Source organism: Protopterus annectens, chromosome 10.part0 (assembly GCF_019279795.1).
Source record: "Protopterus annectens isolate FY-2018-M chromosome 10.part0, PAN1.0, whole genome shotgun sequence".
In the NCBI taxonomy this organism is placed as follows: domain Eukaryota; kingdom Metazoa; phylum Chordata; order Ceratodontiformes; family Protopteridae; genus Protopterus; species Protopterus annectens.
In genome coordinates this window covers 800,641,482-800,656,647 of record NC_056744.1, presented here as the reverse complement: position 1 = coordinate 800,656,647, position 15,166 = coordinate 800,641,482, and positions in this window count along the sequence as shown.

Genomic DNA, 15,166 nt, shown 5'->3' with positions numbered 1-15,166 from the left:
GTTCCCTCTTGTGAAGCCTGGCCAGAGGGATTAGGAAGCTGGGAGATGCCAAAATGCCATGTACCCAAGGGCTTGCAGGAACTTCCTCTCAGTGAGGTGACTTCTGGAAGCCAGCTGGGTAAAGCAGAGAGGCAGGAAGCTTTTCTGGGGATAGGAAGGACATCTGGGCTGCTGTGTCTAGCAGAGCTCCCAAGAAAATGATGCTCCTGGTGGGAGTTTGCTTTGATTCCTTCTTGTCGATGGTGAACCCTAGGGAAGTTAGGAGGGATTTGACAAAGAGAAGCTCCTGCAGCAGCTTTTCTTTGCACTCTGCCTGAATGAGGCAGTCATCCAGGTAAGCATAAATCTTTATATTTCTCTGTCTGCAAAATGCTATGGCCAGGGCTAAGCATTTGGTGAATCCTCTGGGTGCAGTAGATAAGTCAAAGGGCACACAAAGAACTGAAAGTGTTGTGATCCTGCTCTGAAGCGCAGGAATTTCCTGCAGGATTCCCTTATGGGGATGTGGAGGTAGGCATCTTTTAGGTCTAGAGTCACTAGCCAGGCATTTTTTGTCAGCATAGGCAGCAGCAAAGTTAGCATTTTGAACATTGGGACCACTAGGGAGGTGTTCCGAATGGATAGATCCAGGATGGGGTGCCAAGTGCCCTCTTTTCTGGGAACAAGGAATAGTCTGGAATAAAAGTCTTTGTCTGTTTGTTCTGTGGGGACAGGTTCTACTGCACCCTGGGATATGAGAGTTTGGACCTGTTTCGATGTTTCGGCCCACTGATTTGGAGGGAAGGCTGGGTACCTTCTCGGAATTGGGAGTTCGCTGAAGGAGAATTTGTACCCCTGAAAAATTATCTTTAAGACCCACTGGTCCTTTGTTACAGAAAGCCAATTTTGTTTGAAGAGGGAGAGCCTTCCTCCTAGTTTTTGGTGAGTGAGGGGAGGGCGGGGGTCATTGGGAGTTTTTGCCATAGAAGTGTGGCTTAGAACTCCCTGTCTTTGGGGTGTAAGTGGTCTGCTGTTTGCTTCTTGGCTGGCCCGGGGATAGGTGCCTGGATGGTCTGTCCCTGCGGGGTTTACCTTGGCCCTGTCTACTAGGTGCAGGGAAGGACAAGTGTTTAGAGGGAAAGTTCCTGCTGAACCTGGGAGGATAAATTTGAAAGAAATCTTTTACCGTTTGCAGAGATTTTGCTTTGCCTTCCATCTTTTTAAGCACCTCTTCTGTTTTTACTCCAAACAAGTGGTCCTTATCCAGGGGTGCATCAATAAGTTTGGACTTGACATGATCAGGTAGAGGTTGTTACATCAGCCAAGCATGTCTCCTAATTACAGATCCTGACACTGCTGCCCTGCTATGGGCTTCTAGTGCGTTATAGCCACAGTGTAATGAGTGTTTGGCCAGTTCACAAGCAGAGTGCAGTAACTCTTTTGAATTGGCACAGTCAGGAAAGGTAGAAATCTTTTGTTTTAATAGTTCCAAAGTATGCTGTTGATATTTTAACATATTGAACTGACAGTTGAGTGCTCTGATAGTTAAGGTTGCAAAGATGTATACTTTTTTTTACCCAATCTGTCCAAAGCTCTGGAATCCTTGTCAGAAGGAATAGGATTCTTGGCAGAACTAGTCTTAGCTCCTTTAGGTCCCTGTGTAATGACCTCTGGGTCTCCAGCAGGATTTCTGCACAGGTATTTGTGAGACTCCAGTACTCTAATACCTCTCAGGTTTACCGGGAGCAGGTGGGAAGGTGACAGTGGCTAAGATGGATTCATAGAAAACATCATTCACCACTTCTAAAATAGGGGAGATGGCCAGGGGTCTGTGCTGGGGCAGGTCCAGAAACTCTGAGTCTTTTCTTAAACTGGGGGAAGTCCTGAGATTCCCATTGAAAATGTTCCCTGAGGGTGTAAAGGGTTTCTCTAAAGGAAAGGTCCTCTGGAGGGGAGGCAGAAGGGATAGATTCCTCTGCATCTGAATCCTCATAAGCGGTCAGAGGTTGCTTTTCCTCTTCAAAATCTGAATAGTCAGATTCCTCAAAATCCTTTTCTGTCATAATTTCTGGAGAAGGGTGCCTTCTCCTTTTAGAAGTTGTGGCATGACTACTCCGGATAAGGGAGATGACATCCTCCGCCATTTTAAGCATTTGTGCTTGGGGTGGTGGAGCAGAAGCAAGATGGTGGCTAGAAGCAGATTTTCTAGGAGTGGACTGGCTTCTAGGCCTGAGAGAGTCCATTGGTCTGAGAGAAATGGTAGTCGGATGAGAAGACGTAGGTTTTTGTCTAGATCTGGTAGTGCGAAAGGCCTCCTTGGAAGCCGGTGCTTGCATACCGGCTCTGGACCAAACCAAGGCAGAGACAGCCAAAGGCTCGGAAGACAAAGAAGATTTCTGAGGCATACCAGACTCCGAAAGGGTCTTGGTAGAGGTATGCGTAGATATCGAATCGGGCATCAGGGGCTGCAAAAGCGCCTCACTGAATTCCGGAGAACTGACGACCTGCTTAGTGGTAAATTCGTCGGAAGGCTTAGCCTTGTGTGGTCTGTCTGTATCTTTATCTCTGAGTTTTTTCAAAATGCCCATGGATTGTTGGCTGATGGATGCCATATGGGAATGCGAAAACGGAACATGAAAATAACTGTCTACAAGAAGAGCTCAATGGCGAATGGTTCTTGCATTAAAGAGGGCACAGAACCGGCAAGAGGGAATGTCGTGGTCTCGGCCTAAACAAGTGATGCAGTAAGAATGAAAGTCTCAATGTGGGATCTGCTTTCCACAGGCGAGACAATTGTTAACTTTTTCGTACATCAGCTAGTGCAAGAAAAAAAAAAAAAGAGTCCCCAATGGGGTACTTCGCTTTAGACGTTTTCAGCTGAAATTCAAACTCTGGTAGCGACCGACTGGCACTCGTGTGAACTGCTTCTGCTACGGGCTCCACGGCAAGAAAGACTGATGTAATGACGTTGGCTGCCTTGCTTTATAGCAGTGACGAACTGACGTCAGACTATAGGCGACTGCAGCTGATGCAAAAAAACACTGACTCTGGTATTCAGGCTGACTGAGGGCTACCACAGCAGGGATAACCCACAGGGGATGCCTGCAACAGTGAAACACGAAGAACATGATAAAGTTCCTTTGAGAGGGGGATTGAGAAAAAGTAGACTGGGAGGGGATTGACTATCCAGGTGAACAGCTGGAGCAGAACCACCTGGATTTCTGATGTTCTCTGGTTTTAGTTTTAAAGGCAGAGTAGTTGGGAGTGTTTTGAATGTATTGGGGGAGAGCATTCCAGGCCTTAGCTATTTTATTAGAGTAGAGGCGGTCGCCATGGTAGTTGTGTGACTGGGTTATTGTTAGCATCAGTCTGATTGAAGATCTAAGGGGCCTTGTACTGACTTGCGGTTGAACTAGGGAGGACAGTGAGGGGGCATAGGTTGGGGTTGTGAATGATTTTGTATGCAAAGGTGAGATGGTTCAGTGTCAACAGGTTGGGAAGCTAAAGCCAATGCAGTTGTTGTAGAGCAGAGCAGTGATGAGATTTATGGGGATGACTGCTGGCAAATTTTGCAATTTTATTATAGCAGGATGATAGGTTGTTTAGGTTGGTTTTGTGGAGGTTTGTAAATGTGTGTGAGCAGTAGAGTAGCTACAAACTGGGATCTAGCAGTGGCTAGCCTGGCTTGGTTTGTCAGGAAAGGTTTAGCACGGCAGAGAGTCCAAGTTTGGCATGGACTTTTTTAATTGCCAGGGAAATGTGAATATCAAGTTTCACCCTGTCATCTATAGTAACACCTAAGAGTTTGCTATGGTTTGTGGGTTCAATTGTGGCTCCATTGAGAAAACATACTTGATCTCATCATCACGAACATGGGAGCACAATGTTCAACACCGGAAGTATACCCCTCACTGGTGAGATCAGATCACAAACTAATCTCGCTGGAGGTCCTCATCCCACCCCACCTGAAATAAAAAAGACCACAGTGAAGAACTTCTCGACTTCACACTTCTAAAGACTAGTGTGGTCTCCTTTAAGGCCCCGACGGAAAACAGTACTCAAGGCTGAATCACTTACAAATGCCTTCTACCAGCACCTGCAGGACTGCATGGATAAGGCAATCCCAAGCAAAACAAAGACTCCTCTGGTGGACCCCAGCCATAAACAAACTCTACAACAAAAGGAGGAAGCTACTACAAGATAGAGCAAAATCCTTAAAAGGTAAGACACCCTTGATCACTATAAGTAAAAACTAAGAGCTCTCATAAAATCATCCAAAGCAAATTTTGAGAGAAAAATAGCTAAAGACTCAAAAGACAATCATAAGGCCTTCTTTAGCTAGAAACCTGGGAGGAAACTCCCAGATATGCTCAGAACTAGTTCAAAATGATGTGAAGATTACTGATCCTACAGACATTGCCAACATACTGGCTGACAGGTTCAGTGCAAACTTCTCCCCCCCCCAAAGGAGAGATATCTATATTGCAGCCCCAAACATCTCCAACGCCCAAGTGAGAACTGCTCTCCAAAGCAAAAACACAGCATCCATGGGACCTGATGGTGTCCCCGGCTGTGTGCTCCACGAACTCAACGAGGAATTAAACCCACAGCTAGGACAGCTGTTTAATCATAGTCTTACCTCTGGATCTGCAACTGTGGTCCCACTTCACAAACTCCACCGACCCTGGAAATTACTCATTAGCTTGACAAGCCTTATCTGCAAAGCCATGGAGAGGATCATAATGGACCTCATAAATAAAGACATAGGGAATTTGCAGACTTTGGATCCATCCCAGTTTGGCTTTGTCAAAGGCAGATCATGCCTTCTAAACTTGGTTGACTTTTAGTCACCAAAGCCATTGATGAGGAAAGGCAGTCCATACAGCCTACCTCGATCTGGAAGGCCTTTGATACAATACCCACTCGGGTATCATTGAAAAACTCATCAGCTTAAATGTTAACCCATACATCACAAGATGGGTTGCAAACTGGCTGAGTGACAGAACCCACAGGGTCAGAGTTGCTGGCGCCATGTCAGACTCAAAGCCTGTCACAAGTGGTGTACCACAGGGCTCAGTCCTGGGCCCACTCTTGTTTGGCATCTACTTTTCAGTACAAGCAAACACAGGAGGGTTATGGCTGACAAAGTTTGCAGATGACTGCAAACTGGCCATAGTAGAAAACACATCTGACACAGATATCCTTCAGAAGGGTCTCACAGAAACGGATAACTGGTGCCAGAGCCATGGCCTAAAGTTAAATGCCAAAAATGCATAGTCATACCCTTCGGGAAAACAAGGTTACCCCTAGCTACCAAATAGGTGGCAATCCACTGAGTACAGAAGAAGTTATCAGGGACCTGGGGACCCAGGTTGATAGTAGTCTGTCATTCGACACCCATGTAGCTAAAGTAGTTAGGAAGACCTTCTACATTGCTCACCTTATCATGAAGGGATTCTCATCTAGATCAAGGGAGGTCATAGTCTCCCTATACTCATCACTCATCAGACCAATGATTGAGTACAATGCCCCATTCGAATGTATCTGACCCGACACTTGCAGCAGCTGGAGAGGCCACAAAGTTCCTCACCAAAAGGATAAAGGGTCTCAAACATCTGTCCTATGCTGCCCGACTGAAAGAACTCCAGCTCTATTCAGTCGCCACCGCTTGCTCAGAGGTGACCTTTGCCTAACATACAAGGCCATGTCAAACCCAGATTTGATGAATATGCTTCACCTCAAAAATCTAGATCCGTCAGAGCCACAAGGGCGGAGACTTAAACCTCGACATGGCTATTAATAGGACGTGCTGGAGGGATAGATTCATCACCCAAAGACTCCCTATGCTGTGGAATAAAATCCCGGTATATGTGAGGCAGAGCACCTCGCTGGCCTTGTTCAAGAGAAATCTTGACCAATGGATGGGAGATCGCAGATATACCCCAGGGATTACCTCAGTGTCACTGCTCAACAGAGGCACAGCAAAATAATGGGTATAGTTCCCCATACTAAAGGGGTGGCCAAAACTATGGGCTAGGCTTGTAAATGCCCTCGGGCAGATAGCCTAGTATGAACCTATGAACCTATGAACCTATGAACCTATGAATTGTGAGGGTTGGAGAGTGGTTACTGGATGGTTTGTTGGTAAAAAACATCAGTTTTGACTTAGGTTTTTATTTCCTGAAATGCTTTTTGTGTCTTATCTTGAAGGTCTTACAGGGTTGGGGCAGAGCAGATAAGGGATGTATCATCTGCGTATTGTACAATTATCACAAGTTGGGTTCCTGAGTTTATACTATTGGTAAATTGGATAAAAAGGAGGGGACCGAGTCCGAATCCTTGGGGTACACCTGTGGACACTGGTAGATGAGGAGAGAGATTTTTCTCCGATTTGGTGGCCTGTTTATAGTCGGACAGGTAGCTCTTAAACCATGTAAGTGTAGATGAACTGAGATGGTAGGTGGCAAGTATGTTTAGAAGAAGCAGGTGGGAGACCGTGTCAAATGCCTTTGACATGTCAAGGAAGATTGCTAAGACTAGGAGACTATTGTTCATGAGGTGATGAATGGTGGTCAGTGAATTATATTAAGGCTGTGTTTGTGCTATGCTTAGGCCTGAAACCATGCTGGGAGTGGGATAGTAGGTTGTTATTGATGAGGTGATTTTGGAGATGTTGGTGAATACATTTCTCTAGGATTTTAGCTATGGGTGGGAGGATGGCAATGGGATGATAGTTTGTGATTTCCCTGGAGGTGCCGCCCTTGTGGAGGGGGATGATATGTGCTATTTTCCAGAGGTGAGGTACATATTGTTCAGAGATAGAATGACTGATAAGAAGAGATATAGGATAGGCAACAGATGGGGCAGCAATATTTAAGAATTTGTTGGGGAGTTGGTATGCAGCTAGGCTGTTTGGCTTTAGTTTGCTGAAGAGCATTTTTATGTAGGAGGTTTGAACAGGTTTGAAGGTGAAAGAGGTAGTTGTGTTTGAGGTAGAGGGAGCTATTGCGAGAGGTAGGTTTTGGTGGTTATCTATTAGGGAGGTGACAGTGTTAATAAAGTGGGAGTTGAATTGGGATTCTATGGATTCAGTGGTATTGGATTTGGTGGGGGAGGGGGTGGAGGTTTTACTTGGGTTAAGGAAGTAATTAATAGTTTGCCAGAATTTGCGAGGGTTGTGAAGGTGCCTTACCTGAGAGGTATGGAAGTAGTTTTTTGTCATTTTTATACATTTCTTTGTTTGGCTCCTTAACTGCCAGTATAAGGTCCGATCATTTATGATTTTGGTGGACGAGTGTAGGGCTTTAGCTTTATCTCTTAGTTTGATATGAAGTTTAGAGACATGGGAAAGCCAAGGTGGTAGTTTGGATTTGATGTGTATTTTTCTTATGGGGGGCTAGACTATTTAGGAGCACAAGGAACTTTTTGGGCACAGGTTCCAGTGTCCGGCTCCTTCCAAGCCCTGCTGGCAACAAGGCCCACAAGAATGTCAGTGGGGGGTGGAGAAGATGGGCCCGTCCTGAGGGCCTTCAAGAATATAGATTTTTCTGAAGATGGGGTTGGGGAAGACCAACCGCCTCTCTGCTTGAGAACTTAGAGGATGTCCCCAAAGGAAACTTCCTCAAGCAGAAGTCTGGGGGACCCATCTCCCTAGTCACAATCCTTGTCTTCTCCTCAGTGAGGGACTCTCTGTGGGAGCCCAACTGCCTCCTCTTGCATGTTCTCTTCTGAAGGGGTTCCTCCATGGTGGGCTCAGGGGAGGACTCAGAAGAGAAGGATACCTCAAGTGGGACAGTGCCCGTCGAAGGAGCTCACGGGAGGGGTGACCCTGGATTAATGATGAAGCCTCAGCACCCAAACCTGAGAGAAGCTGTGGAGGGCCTAGAGAATAAGGAGAAGTAAATGCCAAACTGGAGAAGGTCCTCTCTAACATCCAGAAGGTCAGCAGGCTGGATGATACCCACACCACAGTGGCCGGGGCCACCTGGGAATGGAGGTGGGACCCTAATGCAGCACCGACTGAAGCCCTCTGAAAATATAGGCCCCAAGCTGTTCAGCGCCGAAGCCCCCGAGGGAAGGGAACTGTCCAAAAAAGTCAGATCCAAATCCACCCCCCAGGGAACTCGTACCTACTTCTCAGAGGCAAGCTGTAGCCTGGTCCGAGGGCAGTGGAACAGAGCCAGCCAGGGACCCTGATGGTTTTGAGAAGGGGAGAATACCAGATACCGTTGGCCTCTCACTAGAAAACCCCTGATCCTGACATTCCAAAACCTAATGGACTGGAATAGGAGAATGGAGTCCTGTAGATGGGGAGGGTCCCCTAGCCACATGGGCAGGGGACATCAGCAATCCCAACTCGATTTGGGCATTGAGAACTCCATCCTATCCATATCCGAGGGAAGGAGACTTCTGCAGGATGTGGAGGAGGCTGACAAGTGACCAGATCTAGCTGGGGATCCAACCTTGGATCCCACTGTCTTATTGTCCTGAGAAGGGGATCTGCTCCGACAAGTCGGATCTGACTTCCTGGATGACTGAGAAGGAGAACTCTCAATAACAATGGGATCAGCCAGCCTAGTGAGATCTGAAGCTTCGGAAGGTGTGCCGGAGAGATCCGACAAACCGGTCGGACCCAGGGATGGTTTACGTCTACTTGGATCTGAAGGCCTATGCTCCACCGAGGTCTTTGATCGGAGGGTCTGATTAAAGGCTCTAGGAGTGGTGAATCTCGGATCCGAAGCTGAAGAGGATGGGCTCGGATCCAGGGATCTACAATCTGACAGCCTCAGCTTCTTAGAAAGAGAATAAGACGACGATTCCCCCAAGGAAGGAGGAGGCCTCTTCTTGGGCTCTTGAGAGGGTTTGAAGGGAGAGTCCAAGGGCAGAGGACCACCCTGAGCCAAGCTCTTCAGTAAAAGCTTAGTGCGGTGCTCCACAAGGGCCCTAGGGTTGAATGTGGAACAAATGTCACATTCAACCTCCAGGTGCATCGAGCACAAGCAATACAAACACTCCTAGTGCAAGTTGGAACAAGGCATCGTCCGACCGCATGAGGACCATCTTTTAAACCCAGAGGGTTTTTCAGCCATGTTAACACACACACACACACACACACACACACACACAAGCTATAAGAAAGCTATCCTGAGAAATAAAAGGAAGGGGATAAGAAAACATGTCTTTTTTTTTTTAAACAACCCTAAGGAAAAAAGGGCAGGAAGCTGCAGACACTGGAAATAAGGGGGAGGATTCTCAACTAAATTTAAGAATTTAGTAACAGGGAGGAGAGGTAAACTATGTTTTTCACATAAACAATAGCCAGAGTTCAGATCTTCTTGTCGATCTTATTTCACTCAGATGCATGTTACTCTTACAAAATAAGTCAGAAGTACAACAGTAAGGCCAGTCATTTCATTCACACACACTAGGCATAGCCCCCCCCCCCAGCTCAATTGCCTACCCAAAGTATCTGCTTTGAGCCTATAAGATTTAAAATAATGGAGAGAAGACAATGGTTACACTACTGTATTTCTTTTACATCACATACTCAAGAGCTTGCAGGTGATCTTACTTTAATTCACCCATACACACTTTAGTCATGCAAGGCCAGTGTTTCAATAACAAAACATCCATACACCATCCTAATCTACCCTGACTGACCCTCAAAAAAGATATTAGGTTACAAAAAATTCATCCACAAGCAGCCACCAAAACACACTGCGTACCCAGTATCTGTTTGACACCTACCAGTATACTTTATTAGAAGAAAAGACACCCACAATCCAGTAGCCACCTTAGTATCTGGTTAAATCTGCCAGGAATTCTATTTAAAAAATATCCACAAACAATCTCCAAATCAGAACTCAAGCACACATGGGTGATGCTCCGTCTACATCACATCGCTTCTTCATATTTAAACACTAATTTGCACTTCAAACTGCTACTCATGTGTACAAAAATTCTACTTGTCTTCGTATTTCTGATAGGTGACTGCAAATTCTAGGCTTTGGAAGGAAGAAAAATTATTTTTAAACCAATTTTTTTCAAAAACAGGTTCAAAGCAACAATCACAATCAAGAATGAATGCTAATACTGCTTGTAGATACATTTTAACACATGATCATCAAAGTGAATTTATAATAGTTAAGAAACACTGGTCAATTTTGGAGCAGGTTCCAAAGCTTAAGGAAATGGTATACAGGGGACCACAATTTAGCTGTAGAAAACATATATCATTAAAAAAACAAGCTATGTTATAAAGAACAAACAAAAATTAAAGGGAATACAATACAGTTACATACAAGTTGGGTTGGAACTTACATGTGTAATATGTGCATTGTGTTTACACTCAGAAAAGCATTGTGCATCCTTTCACAAACACACTGTTTCAACTGAAAGCTTTTGGTAACTGCAATTCTAAGGACACAGTATACATAGAAAATGCACCCAATGCTTAACATTTTATATAGGAAAAACAAATCAGAGGTTTAATAATAGAATTTGCAGTCACCTATCAGAAATAAGAAGACAAGTAGAAACAAACATCATATAAACATATACATGCTACAAATGCAACATATACTTTTAAGTTTTTAATATTAGAGACCATCCCTACTTATATTAGGAAAGGGTAACAAAAGAAACATCACAGACAGATGTGATAACAAATGGATACTTAAATTCAGGGCTCAATATCCCCCCAGGATTAAATGAAGCATACACACTAAAACCTGAACTGTTATAGCTACAGAATAAGGTTTGAGCTGTTTTAAATTGTTTTAAATCATATTTTCGACTTGTTTTATTTTTGATTTGTTGTACTGTGCTATCTTTTAAGATTTGTGTGTTATCACTTTTAGAAACTGTTTGATTGTTTAACTGAAGGGAGTTACACACTAATATACAAGTGCATTTAGATCTTACTTTGTTACTCTGTTACTTGAAGCCTGAATAAGTCGTGAGTAACTGTGAAAGTTTTTTTTTTTTTTTTTTTTTTTTAATAGCTAGTAAAACAGACTTATATTTTAGACTTGTGGTTCTGGGATACAGAGTTTATTTTGCTTGTTATTACTTGGAGATACCAGATTTGATACCAAACTTGTTTCATTTGTCACAACTTTCAGAAAATAAACATAAATGCAAAAACTGTTATTCTAGCAACTGTCTAAACTTATAAGAGCAATATTTAAAACCTGTCCATGTTTTTGAGTCTTTGTCTCTCTATTACTTTTGGCCTTGTCCAGAGTTTTTGAGCCAACATGTATGACGGCAGGATCTGGCAATTAGTCCAGAGAAAAAGCAAGCAATTTTTGTTATAAACTTGATGCAATGTATTGACACTTGTGGAACTGAGACTTATAAAAAATGTAAGGGATAAAAGGGGGAAACTGCACAGATATCTGCTCACCCTGCTTATGTATGGCTGTTCTGCAGAGTGCCTATTTTTGATGAATTTTAGGGATTTGTTCTCTTGAACTGCAGATGCAAGCTGAGGCTGTTGTCAATAAGACCAAAGAGTACACAGAAATTACTGTAGTACAGCTATCAAAGGTTACAGCCTGGAGTTTTTGAGATGGCAGAGGAAATGGTGCTTCTGAGCCAATGATCATATATTCATACATCTCAGCTGTCCAGATTTTCACAGAATCGCCACATAGCTGAAACACCTGATGTTCTTAAGGGTCATTTGTATATATCCCATGTGCCTCTATTACAGGAGGTTTGGGAGGTCACTCATTGGAAGTTCTAGCTTGGCTGGAGTTTTCATTTAGTTTTTTCAGATTTTCACAGAATGTACAAACTTTTGCCTTATATTTTTGGTCTGTTCCTCTTAAAAGTTGTGGTTTTCTATCAAATCACATGGGAGGATCTCAGGACAGAAGCCACTAAATAATGATATAAATTTGAGTTTCAGACTTCAATGTCTTTCAGAAAAATACATGTTAACACAAATCCTGTTATTCTAACAACTACATTTATAAGAGCAATATTTAAAAATTGTCCGCCCATTATGTCAAGCTTTGTTCAGATTTCTAGCAATAAAAAGGTTGAGAGGTACACATATATTTGGGTGCTGGCACATGTAAGTAAAGTCCAAACACCGCCAGTCATACTACACAAAGTTGAAACAATACTCTGGCTGTGTCTTTATAAAAAAAACAAACCAAGCCAACTGCAGTAAAGTGAAATCAGTGGCACACTGAACCAACTTGGCAGCTTCACGGTGTTCCCTAATATAATTTATAAAGATGAAGAAGAGCATGGGGCCAAGTGCAGCGATGGGGAGGTATCAAAAGCAACTGGCAGAGGATGGTACATTTCATTTAACCACCTGAAAAAGCAACCCAGAGAAGGTGATGCTTTGCAGTTTTAAAGACCCTGGACAAATGCATGAAAGCAGAACTAGTAGCAAGACTGAACACAGTGCACAATGATTTTATCATGGGATACATTAATAGCAGTCTGCTTAATTTAAGAAAACAAATTTAATAAAAGAAAAGTTTAATACCGTGTTCATAGCATGAGTCTCATCTACACATCACTACATGTTCTTTCATGTTTACTTCAAATGCCTCAGGCATCAGCCATCTGATGCAGTGTGGTTCAATGGTCATGACTGCTCACTGATTTATGAACAAGTCAAAACAGTCCCCACTGAAGTGGGACTTCTACCCTATGCAATGGGAGGGGGGATTAAAATATGAAGTAATCTCCTTATTCTTATAGGGGAGTGCAGCAAACCAGTGCACGATTTATCCCCACCAAAAGTGGAACGCCATGCTTGTACTCCAACTCACAAAAGCAGGAAAGTCAACTATTTACAAAAATGAATAAAATTAAAAATAACTTGTTTATTAGTGGCGGAGGTTGCATCCCAGAAGACCTTTGTTAAGAGCCACCCCTCCTGAAATTACACACAAGGAACTAGAAACAATATACAGAAACATTACATAGACTTGAGTTAAACTGGAATACAGAGCAAAATCTGACAAAAGTAAAAGACCCTCAAATGTTTCTGTAATTTGTTTCACTAACACTAATTTACAGACAACATGGTGTTGACAGCAGACATACCTACACACAAACAGGTGTGTCCAACAATTAGAGCCACTTTACTGCCTATGAATAAAGGAATGACTACATAATGTTCACAGCATTACACCACACATTTTTTATGAACTTGTGGACAAGCCTGCTCAGCTTATCAGAAGTAAATGTTACAGGCAGACAGGGCACTATGGCCTATGTGAAAAAAACGTTTCATTATACTGAGTTGTAGGTATTATTTAATGACAGTAGTGAAAAAGTCCTCATACTTGGCCCAGCTGCTCACCAAGGGATATATCTGTCAGATCCAAATAGGTCTACAGTATTCATGCAATGCTCTCTTTGGGGTGTACATCATAGATTCCCAAAAGGTTCATCACTAAGATCACTAGATTAAAAACCCCAAGCTACCAGAAAAGACTGAACAGCCCTGTCTCTTTATTCCGTGTCTTATAGATATTGAGGAGAGACCTGTGGCTTGATTTTTGAGCCATTAGGGATCCAGTAGTCCAGGTTCTTTTGTATCTTCACAAAAGGAATAGTCCTACAAATACCTGAAAAAAGGATAAAAATCTTCACCAGCAGATAAATAAAACAAGGTGGAGACAGAGGTTCATTACACAATACCTTTCCCACCTCTGGAATAAACACTGTAAATTAAGCAATGTGATACATTATCTTCTTTCAAATGAGAAATGGACAACTAAATAGGTATTCACAAATTCACAACAGACTTTACTGGCCTGACCCTCATAGGTTCATTGATTAGTACTAGGCTAAATGCCCTTGTGGGCCATATTAAGCCTAGCCAATCACCCCATTTGAGAATCCAACATCTTGTGTCTGCAAAGTAAACACCTTAACTATTATGCCAGCCTCAATCCCTCAAGAGAAGGTTTAGTCTGAGGGTAGATACTAGCTCGGCATAAATGGTTGCATGACTCAACTGCCTTGTATTTCCTTATGATCCTAAGAAAGGGGAAAGAAAGGAATAGCTATTTATTTATATGAAATAACATGGGAATAATTTTGCAAGGAAGAAAATACACTTTGGAAAACAGAAATGTATTCAGGGTGTAGTTGTCCACTTAATTACCATGTTCTGTACCAGGAGGATTAGATGCTTTACTGCAAATTATTAATATGACTGTCAGTGATCATATTACTTTATTTCTGAGATCTTACTAAACTGCTATTTGCAAACTGCTACATAACTTCATATTCTATTTTGTAGTGGATTCTCTGAGGCTTTTCTGCCTGGACCTCCAATAAAACTTACCCTTGTCCAGCTGGAGAACTGGTTAACAAAATAAACGTGTGAAACAAACTCTGCAAAATCTCCTTTGACAGCTGGCAGCAGCATGCCATGGACAGCGGTGCACATTTCTTGACTTAGATGAATTCTGTCAAATAACTGCAAACAAACAAGTCCTTCTGTATCACATATACCTGAACTACACAGAAGTGGTTTCAGTGCTATGAGCTCTACTGGCAGAAGTCAAAACAAAGAAACTAATGTTTGTGCTACTACAGTGCACTACAAACTAATACAGTAAGTAATTACACAGAAATGAAGGTCTGGAAATAATCTGACCATGAGTTGCTGTGTTGTCAATAGCACATTGAAAGCACTGATGCCACAAACAGAAAATGAAAATAAATACCAATAGCTATGGACAATGAGGAAAAAAGTTGTAAAAGGATCACAGTGAATCTGAATAAATGTAGTGGAAAAAGAGCTGGCCCACAACAACACAAGAGCTGAAAAATATATAACTTTCAAACACTATTTTCACTGTGGTTACTGTGGCATTTTGGGGTATTATATGTGATGTAAATGCTGCATTTAGTGTTTTGTCTTTAAACCACTGCTTATACCATTGTATGACGCAAACAGTAAGTAAGTAATACGCCTTAAATGTAGTCAGATGATGCTTATTTAGAGAAAAATTACTTAATGCTGGGTTAACAGGTAATTGTATGATCTGCCCTTTCATAAAACCTATTTTTTTTTAACCATTTCAGATTTACTGGAGGTTCTTTAGAGAATTAAGGGAGAAGCTCACTGTCCTAGACTGGAGTTCAAGTGGAGACCGTCATCGTGCAACAGTATGAGGTGGCTCCCCATGCCTGGAGAGGT